This window comes from Curcuma longa, chromosome 19 (assembly GCF_044706935.1).
Source record: "Curcuma longa cultivar G26 ecotype Majalengka, Jawa Barat chromosome 19, ITB_CL_G26_1.1, whole genome shotgun sequence".
NCBI classification, from domain to species: Eukaryota; Viridiplantae; Streptophyta; class Magnoliopsida; order Zingiberales; family Zingiberaceae; genus Curcuma; species Curcuma longa.
In genome coordinates, this window is record NC_133879.1 from 1,532,218 (window position 1) to 1,547,522 (window position 15,305).

Sequence of the window (15,305 nt, forward strand, 5' to 3'; positions counted from 1 at the left end):
ATTTCATGATGGAAAATTTTTTATCTTGAAATTTATTATTTTAGCGATCTCATACGATCGATTTTAAGATTATTTATAAAGAGATAAATTTAAAAATTATAATTACATTTTTTTATCTTGATTTATACAGAATCTACCATTCTAGAGATCCTATACAACAAAGAGACAAGAGCAATTTCATGATAAAAAATTTTCTATCTTGAAATTTATTATCTATATTATACGATCGGTTTCACAATTTCATGATGAGCAATTTTATGGTGAAAAATTTTCTATCTTGAAATTTATTATCCAACGATATCATACGATCAGTTTCATGATTATTTATAAGGAGATAAATTAAAAAATTATAATTAAAATTTTTTATCTTGATTTATGTGGAATCTACCATTCTAGGGATTCTGTATGTTCGATCTTACGATCATTCATCTTTATTTCTCATTTGCTATTTGGTATATAAATTTATTCATATTTGGCAGCTGTGATAATAAAAAAATATTTTAATAATATAAATAATTCCGTTTCAAAGTGTTGAATCTCTTCACTTATCTATGTTTTAGAGAATTATAATATTATAATAATGTAATTAATTAATTAGTAGAATGTTTTTATTTTAAGTAAATAAATTATAGGGTTTAAATTTCAAATTAGATAAATATTTTAAAGGTTAAATTTTTTAAGTTGTGCTTCATGTATTTCAAATGGAATAAATATTTTAGAGGTTGATTTAATTTATTTCAAATAGAATAAATGTTTTAGAGATTGATTTTTGAATGGTGTGTGTCGGGTTTATTTGCAAAGTAATCGAATAAAAAATCTGGCATCTAAATTATATATTCAACTAAATAAATCATAATCTCATTTTTATCTAATAAATAAGTATTAAATAGTGTATATAATTGAATAAATATTATGAAGAAAATTCACTTTAGATCTCAAATCATCACACAACCTTAATTTTTTGGGTTGAAGTAGAGTCGAATCAAATTTAAGGTTGTGTGAGACTGAAAATGTACTTGCTAAATTCAAGATTCACAAATAAGATATTGTTGGGAAAAAATGTGAACGGAAAAATGCATTGTGAATTCCGAAGAGTTTTATAGCTATTAATTATTGAACTTGTGAAAGTTCTTTCTATGCGTGAACTTGTAAGATGTAAATCTAGAGCTCAAATTGCATTGAACTTAAGTGATTCATGCGAGTATGATCTACACGTGTCGAATGTCAGATCGATTAAGATAAAATTTGTCTAAACAAATCAGTTATGTTTTATCACTTGAATCTTTTTTTATTACTACTTACTCATGCTCAGGTACATAACAGACGCATTAATGGTCGACGGACACATTAATGGTTGGATCTAATGTTAAATGTAAATTCGTAACTGCACGAGTGAAATGACCGACCATTAATGGTTGGTGGTTGACGTTTTGAACCAAGCAAGTAAAGGCAATAAATGACCTTTATTTGGCCATTTACTATCGTCAAGGGTTGAAGCTCCTATATAAGGAGGTTGTGACCTTGAGCAGATGGGTAGATGCAAAAGCACAAAAATTTCATCCACCTTCATTCCCCTTGTTTCTTTCTCTCTATCGTACACTCTGCTTGACAACTCTTTTGTGATAACGTTTGGGTACACACTCAGTTCGTCACGAACAACCATTGCTTGGTTGTATGCATGGCCATCCCATTGTATCCTGGGAAACAGATGTCCAGCTTGACCTTGAAGCACAGTCGAAAAGGATGAATTTGTTTTAAGAAAATTATGTTTAACACCAGCTTCAGTGTCTCTCTATCCCACACAACAACTTGACTAGCTTGGTGACTAGGCTAGTTCAGCACTCGACGGCTCAATATCTCAGGCACTGGCTAGCTTGACCATCGCAGACAGTTCTTCCTTCCCTACTTAGTAGCTTGAGGCTAAGGTCATCTTATTAGATAAGACTAAATTTTTGTATTTAGTTATTTTAATTTTGCAATTTTATTATCTCTAATGAATATCTCCAACAATCTTAAAACATACTTGATCTATTGAGATGACCATGAAGAGTGTTGAGAAGTAGGATGCTCAACTCGCAATGGCTCTCTTTCCCCCGATTAGAAATATTTCAATCAACCATGGGGAAAAGCTAGAGAAGTTCACTGGGTTGAACTTCAAACGATGACAGCAAAAGATACTCTTTTACCTGACCATGTTGAATCTAGCTCAGTTCTTATGGAGGAACCTCCCAAGACTACTAAGGATGCTATTGATGTCTAGACCATTAGTGTAGTGGAAGTATAAAACCATTCAAAGTTCCTATGTCAAAACTACATCTTCAACTGTGTTGTCGACTCGTTGTATAAAGTGTATAGCACAAAGAGAACGACTAAGGAATTATGGGAGACCCTAGACAAGAAATACAAGATGAAAGATACGAGAAGTTTATTGTTGGTCGATTCTTGAACTACAAAATGGTTGACTCTAAGACAGTGATCAACCAAGTTCAAGAGCTTCAGGTGATCATGCACGAGATTCACTCATTAGGTATGATGTTGAGTGAAATCTTCCATATGACAGCTATCATTGAAAAGTTGCCTCCTGTTTGGAAGGACTTTAAGAACTACCTGAAGCACAAGCAGAAGCAGATGAATGTTGAGAAACTCATTGTTAAACTTCGCATTGAGGAAGACAATAAGAATTTAGAGAAGAGATTGTTCTCTCAGGCTACTTTGAAAGCTAACATGATTGAGCACGTTCAAAGCTTGAAATGGAAGAACCCTGGATCTTCTAAAGTTGCTAAAGTCAGACTCAGAAGAGGCATTCTAGAGAAATTAAAGCTACAACTGTGACTGAGTCAGTCACAAGTCCTAAGAATGCAAGAAGTCAAGGAAAAAGCACAAGACCAACCTAGTAGACAAAATCGAGGTGGATTGATACCGGTGTTACCCAACATGTGTGGTCCAACAAGGAGTTGATCCACAACTTTGAAGAATTCAAAGATGGGAAAAAGTTGTTCACGGGGAACTCAATAATCTTAGATATCAAGGCCCAAGGGAAAATGGTGTTAAAGATGATCTCGAGCAAGGAGCTGACTTTGAACAATATATTGTATGTTAGAGATTTAAAAGAATATGATATTCGTGTTAGGTTGCAAGGGTGCAAACATAATCCCACATCTAAAACACATGGAAAAGATCATGGGTTTAAAAGGATGGAAAGTATCTCCATTGACATGAGACCTTTTGGGAAGAGCCCAAGAACAAAGTCATGAGGGCTTAGGCCCAAAGTGTACAATATCATGCCATTGTTGAGATATTTTAATTCCATCTAACCCAACAAGTGGTATCAGAGCGAGACAGCTCTTCACCGGACTAACCATTGGAAGAGTCATGATCCAGATCTAACCATGTAGGTTGAACCTTAAAACAAAGGAAGTGGATGCTCCCGTGTCTGAATCAAGAGGACCAAACACCAGGTGAGAAGTCCTAGTAGGTCGGATGGACCGAGGGGCAAAAAGTCTTAGTTGCGGCTAGGTGGGAAGTCCTAGTAGGTCGGATGGATCGAGAGGATAAAAAAGTCCTAGTTGCGGCTAGGTGGAAGTCCTAGTAGGTCGGGTGGACCGAGGGGCAAAAAGTCCTAGTAGGTCGAGGATTCAGACATCAAAAACGACGTTTGAGGGTGGTTCTTTGTTTGAGGGGGGATTGTTGGGTTGCAAGGGTGCAAATATAGTCTCACATCTAAAATACATGGAAAAAATCATGAGTTTAAAAGTATGAAAAGTATCTCCATTGGCATGAGGCCTTTTGGGGAGAGCCCAAGAACAAAGCTATGAGGGCTTAGGCCCAAAGTAGACAATATCATGCCATTGTGGAGATATTTTAATTTTATCGGACCCAACAATTCAGATCACTTTTGAGCAAGTATAACTTTCACATTATTTCTAAGTTGGGCATAGTTATGTTGTCCAAAATAAAATGTTTGCAGGGAAGGGCTATGCAACTAATGGATTGTTTAAGCTCAGTGTAATGACTATTAGGTCTAACTTGAATAAAACTAAAAGTTCTTCCATTATATACTTGAGTCTTTCTTTTTATGACATGATAGACTATAGGACAAGTTAACTATGATGTGTTGCATAAATTAATTAACATGTAAAATATACCTACATTTCACCTTAATCCGAACACAAGTGTGAGACTTGTGTTGAATAAAACAAGGTCATTCTTTCAAGTTATCTTTTGAACCTTATAAAAAGGGCAAACCACTTTTTGAACTCCATAAAAACGGGAAGGAAGCATAGTCTAAGGATCATTTGGAGTTTGGGATAGAAACCCTATTTAGAGGAGCCATCTTTAAGATTTCAAGATTATTCAACCATTGAGGAGTACGTGGAGTTCTTTTTGTTGGGATTTATACCAGAATCCTAGCTGTGTAAATAAATATTCTGAAATAAGAATCACATTTAGTCAAAAATTTGTATTTGGTTTTTATGCAAGTGTCCATTTAATCTATATTGTAGATTAACATGGTGTGCGGAGTCACACACAGAAGACCATATTATTAGTTACTTATAGATTATAAATAGTGTTCATAACCAAAATGGATTGGACAAACCATTAGAGTGGTTGTAGTGTAATTTGGTCTTAGTCTGTCTTGACTATAGAATTACATTAATACACTAAGTGTGTATTGAGCTGGACCATCTGAGGATTGTTCGATTTATACTGACTATATAATCGAACTAAACCTCTGTTACTATAGTTGTACATGCTCTTAATCCCGATATAATAACAAACACATGTGTTTAGTATGTACTTCTTTAATTCATCAAAGGGTGAGATTTAGATCGATAGATCAATAGACCCGATGAGTTGGGAAGTAGTATTATGTACATGGTGTGTTGTTGATTATAGAAGGAAACTGTGTCCTATAATCTAGGCTGATGATGTCCCCTTGAGGAGCTCATAAGGATTATCATGTAAACCCTGCAGGTGGATCTTGTCCGCATGATAATAAGGTTGAGTAGTACTACTCTTGGAATAGATGTCGATTAAATTCGAGTTGTCAGTAACTCATTTAATTGACGGACATACGATATCTTAAATACAGGGAGATTATGTACTTATAGTAAGAAGGAGCTCATACTATAATATGAGATTGGTTCGGTAGTACAATAATAACTCTCTAGGGGTCAAGGACCATGACTAAGCGGGAAGTCCAACAAGTCTAGAAAACTTGTTGACAAATCAGATACATTCTCACGAGTGGAGTGGGTAAGGGCGCGTTCCCGGAGTGAAACAGTAGGCACCGATCTAATCCAGGATTTAACTGAAAACCTGAAGTTAAGACCACTTAACAATTCAAAAATTGTTAATCCAATTCTATTACTTTGATTTTTGGATTAGTTTGTAATGCAGATTGGACAGGCGAGAATTTTGACTTTTGGCGACTCTATCTGGAATCCAGGCGACCGGAGGTTCATGCGCTTGGAAGGTGAATCCAGGCAACTTGGATTCGGATAATCACAGCGGCAGTCAAAATTTATCCGATACCTCCATGTCAGCACAGTCGACTGGAAGGGGAATCCGAGCGACTGGAAGTGTCAAGTCAGCAGCGTCAATGGCAGATCGGCGGACGGCATGGAGGCGTTTGGAAAGGGATTCCAGGCGCTCGGAAAGCCTTATAAAAGAACATCGACAAAAGGCTTCTGGACATCAATTCAAAACATTCCATAGCAACTCGACGGTAGTCTGCGCGTGAAGGATCACCCTAGAAGTTGTCATAACACCGGAGTTCGCACTACAAGTTTCATCTCATTCTCCGGTTTGAGTAACGATTTATTGTATACATTTAATTTTTATGATAAAGTTTTTATCGTGATTCTATTTTGTAAATCATTACAACTCCTCTCCATAAAGGAGTTAATTAGTAGATTGCTCATACATAAACAATCAAAAATCGTGGGCCTTAGAGTAGCAGCTTGTGGCTGTAAACCAAGTAAAAAGGATTGTTTTCTTCTTATTATGTTCGTGATTCTTATTTTCTGCTGCAACATTCTCTGATTTATGAACGAACAAAAATATTCAACAAGTTTACGAAAACTGAGAAAACGCTAAACGATAGCGCTATTCCCCCCCCCCCCCCCCCCCTCTAGCGCTCTCTTCGATCCTACATAGATATCACATAAAGGAAGCATATTCCAAGGAGCATCTTCATTAGAGTCACTTGTCGAAGAGTGTGAGGAAGTAGGCTAGGATAGCGAAGCTACAATATGCGACACATTCAATGAAGGAAGTTTATTATTTTCATGATTGGATGATGCATTAAAGGAATCAATAAAAGAGCCCCTAGAGAGAAGCGGAGATGGAGTTACACCAAGAATACCATCACTTCCAGTATTAGCATCATTTCTAGACAGAGGAATCAGATATCTAATGTTTGGTATAATATTGGATGGTACCAAGAAGGTGTCACCTATTTTTGGAGGAGAAATTGAAGAAGTTGTTAAAAAAAGGAAGAGAGACTCATCAAAAACAACATGTAACAAAATATATATCCACTTGGTTGATATATCCAACCAACGATACTCATGGTACAAATTTATATAATCAAGAAAAACACATTATGGTGAACGAGAGTCTGATCGATTTATGAGATATACGACATTATTAATAGTTCCATCCTATAATTTACACTGAATTGATACATGATAAAGAAGATCTAAAGAAATTTCAACTATATATTAATATTTTCTCTTAATAGAGCCATTTTGTCCAACAGTGTGAGGGTAAAAGACTCGATGTGAATAATTCTATAAGAAACAAGATAACAATGGAGAGCTTGATACTTGCCTCTCTAATTAGAATGAAGAAAGAGTATATATTTTGTGATTAAAATAACGTTCAACTTATTTTTGAAAATGATAAAATATGTCTAATAATAAATTAGATTTCCTTCTCATAGGATAAAACTAACTATATTTGCTAAAATGGCCAATGAATGTGATATAATATAAAAAAACCTTGGTTAGATAAGATAAGTATAAGATCTCAAACATCCATATTAATTATTTCAAGTAAAAAATTAGAAACATGAAGAAAAAGATAACTTATGACTTTTAACTCCTATGCAAGCCCTACATGAATGAGAGGAGATAAAAGAAATGGGTAGATCATATCGATTGATGATTGGCTAAACAATATGTAGAGAAGGATGGTCAAATCATGTATGCCAAGTTGGTCTATATGTGTATTCACCAATAAAGGTTTTAAATGGAAGAACTTTGAAGATAATAGAGTGTTCATCGGTGGATGTCGGGGAGGATGCAAAATGATATCAGATCGTCGAGGTTAGTGTTCAACACTATCTCTGTAAAACGATATTGCTCCTGTAACGACCCGGCCCCTCGGCTCCTTGGGCGGCCTAACTGGCGACCCCTTGGCGGTCCCTTGGGCGGCCCCAGCTCTCACTTGGCTACCAGGATTCATAAACTCTAGTACTTAACCTGGAGGTCTAGAGTTCGAATCCTGGGGAAGGCAAAAATCCACTGGCAAGGGGTGGAAAGACCTAGTGAGTAACGGCACGGCCAAAGGTCGTCAGTTGACGACATAAGGGGTCGCCAGTTGGGCCGCCCAAGGGACCGCCAAGGGGCCACCAGTTGGGCCGCCAGTTAGGCCGCCCAAGGGGCCGGGTCGTTACAATAAAAAGACGTCTTTTTATTGTAACGACCCGACCCCTCGGCCCCTTGGGCGGCCCAACTGGCGGCCCCTTGGTTATCCCGACCGGGCGGCCCAACTGGCGACCCCTTATGTCGTCAACCGACGACCCTCGGCTGTGTCGTTACTCACTAGGTCTTTCCACCCCTGGCCAGTGAATTTTTGCCTTCCCTAGGATTTGAACTCTAGACCTCCAGGTTAAGTACTAGAGTTTATGAATCCTGGTAGCCAAGTGAGAAGCTCTCACTTGGCTACCAGGATTCATAAACTCTAGTACTTAACCTGGAGGTCTAGAGTTCGAATCCTAGGGAAGGCAAAAATCCACTAGCCAGGGGTGGAAAGACCTAGTGAGTAACGGCACGGCCAAAGGTCGTCAGTTGACGACATAAGGGGTCGCCAGTTGGGCCGCCCAAGGGACCGCCAGTTAGGCCGCCCAAGGGGCCGAGGGGCCGGGTCGTTACAGCTCCGCTATAGGTACTTACGGATAACAGTAATTCATTTTCCAAGATACAACAACGACGTCACGAAAGAGTAACACTTCGAATTTCGAGATCAACAAACTTTTTCGTAGGCTTTTTGGACTCCGAATGCATAAGATGAGATGTATGCTTATTGAATGATTCACTGGATAAATTGATTCGATGAATCAATGAATTTTCTAGCATCTAGAGGGATCTATTTATACAAAATGAAAAAGTAGAATACCCTTTGATGAGTGACTGTGATTTTTGGGTAGGATTTATCTAGGTCATTCGATCTACAGATCTGGAGGGTTGTAACCCTTCAGATCCCTCTGTTGTTATCAGTCGTTAGATCTGGATTCAATGATCCATTCGATCTCACGCTTTAGATCAAGTCTCATCACTGACGGTTAGATTGCGACAATTCGCGATCCAACGCTCCAGATCGCATCACATGCAATCCATCACACCTCTTTGATTCAATTATTGCCATTCATTCGCCCAGTCAACAGTCCAGTCATCTCCCCCTGCCCACCCGAATGCCACGTAAGCATTGTCGCATCATTTGCAGCATAAATGTAAGCTCCTCAATGCTCCTCGTGACGACACGTGCGTGTGAAGTGAACCAACAAAGCATCCATTGCACGCGTGCATGCATAGCGGGTCGCAGGGTCGCAGGTGCGAGCACCTGCTCGTCAGTAAGAAGAGAGTACATGGATTTTTGGGTTAACTCCATTAACATAGCAACATTAATAAGGAAGGGAAGCTCATTGAATTTACCGATGTGGAACTATTTCTCACACTTTCTTCTATAATATTAATTAACAATTACTGCTATCTGGGCTAACTTTGAACAATTAATTTCTCATTCACTCTTAATCGATTTTGATCGAGCAAATTAATAGTCTAGATCTATCTATGCAAAACGTAGATTTCAATTTTGAAGTCAATTTTGACTTTCATCGATTGATGACACCTTGATTTTTTACAATACCGTATTGGTCCTTTAAGGCCCAATATCCAACATAGAGATCATTTTTTTATTCCACCATGGACCAAAGTATTGTTTGTTGCTCCATCTTTTTATACAATAATTAAGATGAAATTTTAAAAATATATTATTATTTTTATTAAGACTAAACTAATATGTAGAGAGTAAATTTTTTAGTAATAAATAAGATATGAAAGATATTGTGCATGTGAAAAGTTTGATTAGATAATTGAATGAATGAATTTCTAAGGTTAGCAATTCGTAAACTTAAGTCATTCCCTACTTGGATCATATCTAAGCCATAGTAGGTCATTACTTTTGTAAGAATGTCATAGTCCGATATGACATGATGAGTTATTTTAATGTTAATATACGATTCAATAGTTGAAAAGTCTGATAGTTTATCAAGAAAAGTAAACATAAACAAGAGCACTTTAGTAGGTTGCCTTAAGGCTATGTACCACCAATGAAATTTGAATCAAATCTTCTTAGACATTGAATACTAATATATCCAATTATGAGAAAATTTTGACATCTTCTTGAACTATATATGATCAATTAAATCTTCAAAAGCAATAACGACAAAAGATAAATTTGAAATTATTCTGAACTTTACTTTTGACCATCTTGATATTATTATTGATTATCCGACATTGAAAATAAATATTTTAGTAATTTATTGAGCCCGGTAATGGCAAATATATGGTGGAATGTTGATGAAGCAACGAGAGAATAAAAGATGTTAAAGTCAAGCATGGATCGAGTGCTACTTGAGGCCCGTTTTTCATGTGTCTAACATGGCAGCCCAACATTGGCCCAATTCTTTTCCCAGACCAGTTTGAATTCAATACTCTACCTAGTAAAAAAATGGTCATCCCTTCTCTTTCCACACTCCCTCCCTAACCTATCAAAATCTTCAACTTCTTTACTTCAGTAAATTAATCCTAAATCTATATTTCCTTATAACAAAAGAGAGAAAATCAGTGGAAAAATATTTTTCATCACTACTTTAAGACTTCCATAAAGAAAAAGAAAGAATAGAACTCTAAAACTATCATGATAAAAAGTTCGTTGACTCTATTTTCATGAAAAAAAAAAAAAAAGATGTTTTGTTTGAAGGGAGGTACGTACAAATTAAATGGCCTTGCCATAATTTATAACAAACCATGGCAAGTTGGTGCAACTACACTTGCAATGTCAACGACAGCAATGAAATAGAAGATGACAACAAGTGAGAATTCGACATAGACTACGGTATTGTAAATCTACAATTCGAGTATCAACTTGACTATGTCCGTGGAGGCGCTACGGTATATATTACAGGAGCTACAAAAGCTAATGAAATTAATGTAGACATCCAGATAAATATTGTTCCTGTATCCTGGTGCTTGACTTCCTATAAGATGCCTCTTTCTTTTCTTCTTGCCATCTAACTTACTGCAGGTTTCCATTACAAATTAAATCATACAGAAGTTAATTAGAACTAAGAGTCTAAGACTGCTTACTGCTTGATGACGTTGCATTTACTTCACCCTAATCATCTACTAATTATACATTAAGGAATATTAATCCGAGTTTCTTAATATTTGTTTTGAATTCCTCTTGTAAACCTTGGTCGTCCCCCACTCTATTAATTAGCTGTTGTTCTCAGAGTCTGCTTTTCTTGACTTTTCTCCGTCCGTAGCGTCAAATTCGTCCTATCTTTCCAAGTCAACTGTCTCTTTTCCAAGTCTTCGCCGCCGTTATGGAATCGATTTCGTTTTGTTCCTATGTATTTTGATATATAGTTTACTGAATTATTTAAATTTTATATATTTATTTATTAATCGACAAATCTATCAGGCTCCTTCTTTGAATGTTCTGTCTACCTTCTAAGGCGTGGACTGATGCAATTATTGTAAGTGACAGAGAAGGTTTTTGGAAGTAATTGGAGGCTGCTGAGGACCAAGTGTTGACGATTCTGATACCGTACGAGTTTAAAATTGATATATAATTATGGATTGTGTTTTTCGAGAATACTCTTTTTTTTTGCAATATTCTCAAAAAACACAATCCATAATTATATACCAATTTCAAACTCGTACGGCATCAGAATCGTCAACACTTGGAAGTATATTTATGAAATAAGATTATATTATGATGAAAAAAATCAATGATTAATAAATAAACCTTAAAAACGAGAACCTCAAAAATGAATTTTTTATATTCAAATACTACATCATTGCCACATAAAAATAAAAAATCTCAATCTTCTCTCCACCATACAAAAAAAAAAAATCTTCCTAAACTTTTTCTATGGGCTCATGCTCAACCATTCACATATCTTTAAAAAAATTCTCAATTATTTTTTAATGGATCTCACGTTTAGATAATTTACCATTCACATATATATATTAAGCAATGAATTGTTATAAATAATTTATAAAAATTATTCTTTCACTAATTGCACCCTTAGCCTGTCCAAATATGCTAAATTAAGTCAGCTCAAAACTAATGATGTACTTGACTATCACATAGTTCATAATTTCTTCTAATGTATTCTTAACACTTCTAGATAGAACTCTGAAATATCTGTGCCAAAGATCTCCTTCATCATTTAACCAATATTGATTATTGCATCTCCCTCATTCTAAATAATTATGTTGTGTAAAATAATATACGTATACACATGGTTTATAAAATCGCGATCCGGATCGTACAATCCTACAATCTGGAAGTAGTAAATTGGTCAGAGATCGATTGGGATTGGGTTCTGTAGTAGAATCGAAATAGGATCGTTGGAATCGTATAGTATCGATGGAATTGGTTGATCTTACGTTTTAAACGATCCAGATGCAACACTAGAACCAAGCATCCTCGTCGCCCATCCACGTCCCGACAAGCAGTGACAGCGGAGGGGACACACGAGTGTTCACGAGGAGGCGGTGTTAGCGGCTTACAGAGGGGGCGCACGAATGGCATCGATAGTTTCTCAAGATAGGAACAGTCTTCGTCAGCCTCTATTCTCTTATTGCTCGTGATCGAGAAGAGGGGAGTAATAATGAGTGACAAGCACAGGTGAGGTCGTGAGGGGAGCAACGTTGGCTAGCGCCTCGCGCCTCGCACCTCTCACCTCATGCAAGGGCGGGAGAGGAGAGCAGTAGTCGACACAATGAGCAGTAGTCATCATAGTTAGTAGTGCGGGTGATAGACTTTAGGTTTTTATATTTTTAATTAAAATATTAATTAATTAATTCAATTAACTCCTAATTTAAATAACTTTTTTAAAATTTAATTAAATTATCCTATATATATATATAAATGTATTTTAAATTTAAAAAATTATATTTATTTATTATATATATTTTCAACTTATTATTGCTATTAATACTATTATTATTCATTGATCAATTTGATCATCCTATTAAATACTAAATTAAAATTTAAAGATTTTTGGTAGGATCGTACGAATCTATGATCCAATTTTGATCGATCTGATTCTTATCCCAAATCGATCCTGTGTAGGATCACGATCCTACAAACTATATATATACATGATATCCTTTAAGTTATTCAATGAGATTAGAGCACCCCAAATGCTCGCTCAATGTCCTTTCTTGCAGCTTCTTATCTTTGCTGGAATATCTTTATCTTAGAATCCTAGGGGCACAAAAAGCTCAAATGTCAACAAGGGATCCATACATCAATTGGCAGATAGCAACCGTGCATTCTCCACTATCTCAATTTAATCCAAGTCATCATCTGAACCCGTCAAAATATTTCTCCACTAATCGTGGAGAATAGAACGCCTAAAGCGATTGTGATCGTGAGATATTTGAAATAAATGAAGACTAACAATGTGGTTTGAGAAGACAATATTAGTAGAATAAAGAATTCTAGCTTCTATACATGAATATATAGAAGCATTTCTAATGGCTAATTTTATAATGCTAGTTTGTAATGGCTACTTTTATAATGGCTAATTTTATAACGGCTAGTTTGTAACACTACTTTTCAACCATCTAGTTTTATAATGACTAGTTTGTAACTGGGGGTGTGCAAAAGTTTGATTAAACCAAATTAACCGATCAAATTTAAAAGTTTTATTTGGTTATTTTGAAATTTTAAAATTTTTAAAATATCATTTATTTTGGGTAATTCAGTTCGATTTTAAAATCTTTAATTCGATTAAATTGAATAAACCGATATTATCAATCGAATCAGACCAAATTAGAGTTGCACCACTCATTAGTACTAGTTTTCAAAAATCAACACTCCAATGGTGATGCATTTCAAAAATTCACACCACAGTGTGTTAGTACCCCGGTGGTATTTTGATGTGTTGTCGAATAAGTTTAAAGGTCTTTGTTATGTTTGATGCATGTGTTTAAGTATATAGGGACTTAGGAGAACACAAGTGTACCAGATGGTGAACCTTCACAGAAAATGTAAGTGAACAAAAAAATATCACAGGAAAGGAGCCGACAAGCTTAGTGCATCCAAGATATGAGGAGCTACAGAAGAGTACTCCAGTGGAGCAAGAAGGATGCACAAAAGTGATCAGTCGGAAGAGTTTGGTGCATCCGAGGGACGAGAAGCCGGAAGGAAGACTGCACAAGGCGACCAAAGCTAACCATTCAAGGCACCTGGATCTATTCCAGGCTCTGAGACTCTAGGCACCCTGATAGGTTCCAGCGCTTGGATGCCCAATCTAGGTTAGTGCGAACCGTTGCCAAGATGGATCAAGATGGAGTCCACACCAGCAGAATTCAAGCGTTCAGATCATTTTCAGACGCCCGAATTATAAGGAATCATCCAGAGCCGTTAGCTGACTGTTGTCAGAGTGGATTGAGTTCGATGAATCTAAACACCCGGAAGGCTTCCAGATGTCCGAAGATGCCACATCAACACAATGGTTAGATCGAAAAAAAACTATAAATAGATTGAAGCTCAAAGAAGAACACAACATACTCGATTTTATTATCTTCTATTTTTTATAGTTTTGCTCAACCATTGTAAGAGGCTTCTCTGCCTCCGAGTCATTTTCGAAAAAGGAGATCTTAGTGAAACTGCTCAAAGTCTTGGACAAGCAACCTCCTAGTTACAAACCAAGTAAATTAGGTATCTTACTTTTATATTGTGTTTAGATTTTAATTAATGTGTGTGTCCTTACTAAGCTAGTTAGCATAAGAAATAATCTATTTTGTAGGTTGTAATTCACCTCTCCCCTCTAGCGATTCGAAACTGTTTTCGCTGCACTAACAATTAGTATCAGAGCAGAACCGCTCAGAAGGACTAACCGCTAACTCAGCAACTAGATCGAGAGGAATGACCGGATGAAATATCCACCCATCGAAGTTCAGAAGCGAATTCAAAATCTAAAAAAGAAAATGGAGATATTTTTCAAAATAGATTTTAAAATTATGATTTGTATTAAACATGGTTTCAAAGTGCTTAGAAATGAGAATGGAGAAGAAATCGATGAACTACGATGGACCAAGAAACGGCAAGATGAATTCATATAAAATGGTAAGGCTAAATTTCATTTACTAAGTGTGTTACCAATGCAGGAACTCAATCAGATCAATACTTACAACTCTGCCAAAGATCTTTGGAAAAAGTTCTTAGAATTTCATGAAGATACCTTAGAAATCAAGCTAGCCATAAGAGATATGCTTAGAAATCAAGTAAGCAACCTAAAGTTAGATAAGGGGGAAATAGTAAAGCTAAAGGAGATATTAACAAATCTTTAAAATCTAAATGAAAGAGTGTTAAATCGGGACACTCTGAGATATGCATTGAGTGCTTTTCCATGCACTCCAAAATGGATGCATATAGTAGATTCCTACTATATTTCTAAGAATTTAGATGTAAGTAGTTTAGAATATTTATTTCGACTTTAAAATTACACGAATCTATATGTGTAGGTTTGAAAGAAATAGGTACAATGACATAACCCTACAAGCCAAGCAGGATGAGTCAATTTCAGACTAATAACCTATCTGGTAAAAAAAATGAAAAGATTTTTTAACACTAATAACTTTGACAGGAGACAATCGACCAAATTATTAAAGAAGAAGCAAAAGAGGAAGGTAAGATGCTTCAATTGTGACAAAGAAGGTTACATTAAGGACAAATGTCCTAAACTCAAGCAGAAGATTAAAAAAAAAAAAAGA